This window comes from Fundulus heteroclitus, chromosome 12 (genome assembly GCF_011125445.2).
Source record: "Fundulus heteroclitus isolate FHET01 chromosome 12, MU-UCD_Fhet_4.1, whole genome shotgun sequence".
Lineage (NCBI taxonomy): Eukaryota > Metazoa > Chordata > Actinopteri > Cyprinodontiformes > Fundulidae > Fundulus > Fundulus heteroclitus.
In genome coordinates this window covers 23,718,440-23,723,887 of record NC_046372.1, presented here as the reverse complement: position 1 = coordinate 23,723,887, position 5,448 = coordinate 23,718,440, and the positions used below count along the sequence as shown (strand labels likewise).

Below are 5,448 nucleotides of genomic sequence, written 5' to 3'. Positions count from 1 at the left end.
CCCCGTGAGGCAGCAGCTGCGTACAGCTCCGACCAACTCTCGGCATTTTTTACAAAACATTCCGCCAAACTCGCTTGAAACCACTCATCTACCCAGTCGATCAGTACTTGACCGCGAGCGCCTGCTGGAGTTACGATCAAGTAGTGTTTTTGGACTTTTAACTACCACCACGCTCGACCGCTTGCGTAGCTGTGGCGCTTTACGGAGACCAGCCCCGGAGGCCTGTGAAGCGGGGGCCTCGACGAGCAGCTCACGCCGGTGGAGAGCGACGCGGAAGCGGTGTACCCTGCCAAAGAAGCACGGTTGTTGAGTAGGCTTAGCAGCGAAGCTAAAGGCGAACCCATTCAGACCGCCGCTCCCGTCCATCTGGCTGTCCAACGTTCGCTCACTGGACAACAAAATGGACCATTTACAACTGGAGCTCTCTGCAAAGAGGGAGTTTAGAGACTGCTGCGCGCTCATCCTGACCGAGACATGGCTGACCTCATCAATCCCGGACAACGCCGTTAGCCTGGAGGGGCTCTCTACTTTCCATGCCGACAGAGACAAAGAACTTTGCGGTAAGACGCGAGGAGGCGGACTCTGCGTTTACATCAACAACACCTGGTGTAAAAATGCTAGATTAGTCACAAGTTTCTGCTCTCCGGACATTGAGCTTATGATTATTAGCTGCAGACCCTTTTATCTGCCTAGAGAGTTCACTGTTGTTATCATCACAGCGGTTTACGTGCCTCCCAGCGCAAACACAAAAGAGGCTATGACTGTTCTCTATCGGACTATCTCTGAGCTGCAATCTGCACACACAGATGGAGTTTTCATTATTGCTGGGGACTTTAACCAGGCAAATATGAAAACTGTTCTCCCTCATTTCTACCAACGTGTGGATTTTGCAACTTGGGGAGAGAACACTCTAGACTTAGTTTACACAAACATAAAAGGCGCATTCAGAGCAGCCCCCCGCCCCCACCTGGGCTCCTCAGACCATCTCTCTGTGATGCTGATTCCTGCCTACAGGCCCCTGCTGATCAGAGCTAAACCTACAGTGAGGCAGGTGAGGGTGTGGACTGAGGGAGCCATGGAGGCGCTCCAGGACTGTTTTGAGTGCTTTGGCTGGAACATGTTCAAAGCTGCTGCAACTTATGAGGACAAGATCAACATTGATGAATACGCCATGACTGTGTCAGCCTACATAAACAAATGCATTGAGGACGTCAGCACCACCAAGACCATCATCACCCGAGCCAATCAACGACCCTGGATTACTGCGGAGGTCCGTCAAGCGCTAAAAGCACGGAACTCAGCCTTCAAGTCTGGTGACAAGGAGGCCCTGAGGACATCGAGAGCCAACCTGAACCGTGCCATCAGGCTAGCAAAGCGGAACCACAGTCAGAAAATCCAGGGGCTTTTTCACGACGCCGGCAACACCAGGAGCATGTGGAAAGGCATACGGGTGATTACTGACTACAACACGCCCTCCCCCCCGGTGGGTGAGGTTGGTGCTGACTTTCTCAATGGACTAAATAACTTCTTTGGGAGGTTTGAGGCACTAAACAGCACTCCAGCAGTGAAAGCTGTCCCCCATCAGGAAGAGGAGGTCCTCTGCCTTGACACCGCCGACGTGTGGAGGACTCTAAGGAGAGTCAACCCGCGGAAGGCCCCAGGCCCCGACAACATACCTGGGCGGGTGCTCAAGGAGTGTGCAGGTCAGCTGGCTGGTGTCCTCACAGACATTTTTAACACCTCGCTGGAGCAAGCCACAGTGCCAGCATGCTTCAAGTCTGCCTCCATCATTCCGGTGCCAAAGAAACCTCAAGTCACCTGTTTCAACGACTACCGGCCAGTTGCACTGACTCCCATCATGATGAAGTGCTTTGAAAGGCTGGTGAAGGAACACATCGTCTCCAGTCTCCCCCCAACACTCGACCCATTCCAGTTTGCCTACCGACTGAACCGCTCCATTGAGGACGCCATCTCCTCTGCTCTTCATCTGAGCCTAGCACACCTGGAGGAGAAGAACACGCACGTGCGGATGCTGTTCCTGGACTTCAGTTCAGCATTTAACACCATCATCCCACAGCACCTGGTGGGAAAACTGGAACATCTGAGCTTCAGCACACCCCTTCGCAACTGGCTGCTAGACTTCCTCACCAACAGACCTCAGTCAGTCCGGGTCGGACAGAACACCTCCGATGTCATCACCCTCAGCACGGGCTCCCCTCAGGGCTGCGTCCTGAGCCCCCTGCTGTTCACTCTGATGACTCACGACTGCGTCCCTAGGTTCACCACCAATCACATCGTGAAGTTTGCAGACGACACAACGGTAGTGGGCCTGATCACAGACGACAACGACCAGGACTACAGAGAGGAGGTGGAGCAACTGGTGGGCTGGTGCAGAGACAACAGCCTGATCCTGAACGTGGAGAAGACGAAGGAGATCATCGTCGACTTCAGGAAGAACCAGCCTCACCACGCTCCACTGCTCATCAACAACTCAGCTGTGGAGGTAGTCAGCAGCACCAAGTTCCTGGGGGTGCACATCACGGACAACCTCACCTGATCTGTGAACACCACGTCACTGGTGAAGAGGGTGCAGAAAAGACTGTAATTTCTGTGGAGGATGAGGAGAGCCCGCCTGCCCCCGCCCATCCTCAAGACCTTCTACAGAAGCACAATAGAGAGCATTCTGACAAGCTGTCTCTCTGTGTGGTGTGGAGGCTGCAATGCCGCCGACTGGAAGAACGTGAGGAGAGCGGTGAGGACAGCAGAAGGGATCATCGGGGCTCCTCTTCCCTCCATAAAAGACATTTCATCTCAGCGCTGCGTATCCCGAGCCCGTAACATCATCAGAGACCCCTCACACCCCCACCATGGACTGTTCTCCCTGCTGCCCTCTGGGAAGAGGGTCCGCAGCATCCACTGTAGATCCTCCAGGTTCAGCAAAAGTTTTTTCCCTGTTGCCAATAGACTGTTGAACTGCTAGTGACTCTGGGCTGTCGAGGCCGAAAAACGGACTCTGTACCACATTCACATAACTGCACATTCACACATCTGCACATATGCTTCAGAATGCTGGACTGCAAAATGCTGGACTGCTGAAGCCACTAAATGGACTGTGAACAGCTGAAACCCAAAATGGACTCTGCTATGGAGACAAATTTCTGCCAAAACGTTGCACACAAAAAAAAGTTTTGCACACAAATAAAACTTGTTTTGCACACAAAAAGATATGTTTCACACAAAAAAATTGTTTTGCAAACTGTTCGCCAACCTTGCACTCAAAATATCATTTATAAATTTTCCTCGAGCACAAAACGGTCTCTGCTCGCACAAAACAGCCTCTGCTCGAGTACGAAACAATCCCACTACCGCTGCGGTAAATTTGAGCCAAAAGTCACGTGATGCATTGAGTTGTTGTTCAGACTTCCCGACAGCAGGGGGCGCACCCGAAAGAAACTGAAACGCGCCGGTTTGGCTAAAAAAGAAAAACGTGACATCACAGCTAACAGCATTAGCACCCCACAGGTAACTTTCAAAGCTTTCCCGGTGAAAAAGTAATAGCTCACTGATAGATCATGTAAGATTTCAGTTAAAGGCACTGTTTAGTTTTATCTCTGATCTAAAAATGCTGTGTAACGGACTTTTGAAAAATAACGTATTTAAACCATGATTTAACTCTCCTTTCAGAATTCAACGTGTTTGGAGAGACGTGTGGTGCGCAGGAACAAACATATACAACAATGTGCTGCACTCAGGAGAGGACAACAGTTTGTTTGAGCTGTCAAACATGTTAGATAACTTCTGTTGTCACTATTTATTTATCCCAAGACTACAACTAAGTTTTCACACCATCAGCAGTGGCTGAGATGACCATTCACTCAGAACTGAGAGGAATCTGACACTCAGTCAGTTATGGAAGATGGGAAGCATCCAGCATGCTGTGGTAGAACCAGAAATCACAGAGGTAAGAAGGATTTTTTTGTGCGTGCTATTATACAGTTTCTCACAATGCATATATTTCAAACCAGAAATGAATTTATCTGATCATTCCAATACAACAAAACATTGAATACATCAGAGAGGTGGCATTGAAACTGTTTTCTTTGAAATGTGTTTATTATTAAAATAATTAATGGATTTTGGAGTCTTTTTTTCAATCCTTAGCTCCATGAATTAAATTATATTCAGTAAGTTGTAGCAACAGAATCATGGCCTCTTTTTTACTCTCTATATATCTCCATCTTTCTTGCAGGGACTCTGCCTGCCTCATATTGACAGTGGACTGCTGGATGACCCACACTGTGGGGTCACTATTCCTGAAACTGGCAATGTGTTGAGCCCCGAACAACTGGTAGCACTGAGGGCAGCCATGGATGCACTGGGACATTCTGAATCACACGGTTCAGATATATATATATATATATATATATATATATATATATATGTTGCTACTGTCCAGTATGACCAACACTTTACGAGTTTAATCTTATTTTGGTTACCATTGTTGCAAAAGGTTTTCAAGTAATAAAATCTAGCCAGGAAAATGTAACTAAGTTAGTGTATTCACTGAATAAAAATGTAGAATTGCTAGGATTGTGATAGTAAATGTGTAAGGTACTGTATAAACCTTTTGAAAATGCTGAGGTTATTGAAAAAAAAGGGGCACATGACCCCTTTTTTTACTAAAACTGAGGATGCAAACATTGTGAGACAATTAAACAGTCCTTTATTTTCCACATTGCATAATAAACATACCCTTTGATAAACTCTTCATTTCCAATTCTTACCAATATTAATCAAAGTGAATACACCTTTTCTAACAAGGATTGCTTTTATTGTTGAAATTAAGACTGAAAGAACTCCATTAATTCTCCAGGTTTTTCCCAGTAAACAATCCATGTATTAACAATAAAACGGGCTGTATTAAAAAAAAACTGGCTGATGAAATGGATGAAGCCAAAAATAGGACTATGAAAAACAATTTCTGCATGTAAGACTGTCAGGAAATTTAGAACAATCTCAAACCTGGCCTTTTTTTCCTAACTTTTTTTTGTTTTAGCCTAAACGGCTCCACTAAGAGCTATGAAGGACATGCTGCAACAGTTACTGATCAAAGTAGTTAATACTGGGAACTAAAACGGTTACATATTAAGTTATTTTTTAACAAGCCCGACTCCTCGTGTGTTTAAAGATTCCATCCAATCCTGAATTGTTCAAGTCTTGGTAGTCTCGTGATGGAAGTCGACCTGGTAGACACCCAGAGTTTATGTAGGAGCCTTCCATCCAGCCCAGAACTTTGATGGCCTTCACCTCATCAGTGGGTGCTGGAAAACAGATATGTGTTATTGTTATGTAAAGGATAATACTGTTAAAGAAAAAAATAAATCACCACTTCGATGAAAACAAACTTTTCAAGAAAATATCTGCTCATGTGGCTAATTCCAGCTGTGG

General features: G+C 46.6%; 1 long non-coding RNA gene across 1 annotated transcript; it reads left to right on the top strand.

Annotated features, from left to right (window-relative positions):
* The first annotated feature begins 3,479 nt into the window (after nucleotides 1-3,479).
* On the top strand, nucleotides 3,480-4,288 carry LOC118564915. The gene is made up of 3 exons (XR_004932085.1): nucleotides 3,480-3,522; nucleotides 3,685-3,961; nucleotides 4,250-4,288. It is a non-coding gene; the product is annotated as an uncharacterized LOC118564915 (long non-coding RNA).
* Nucleotides 4,289-5,448: the final 1,160 nt, after the last annotated feature.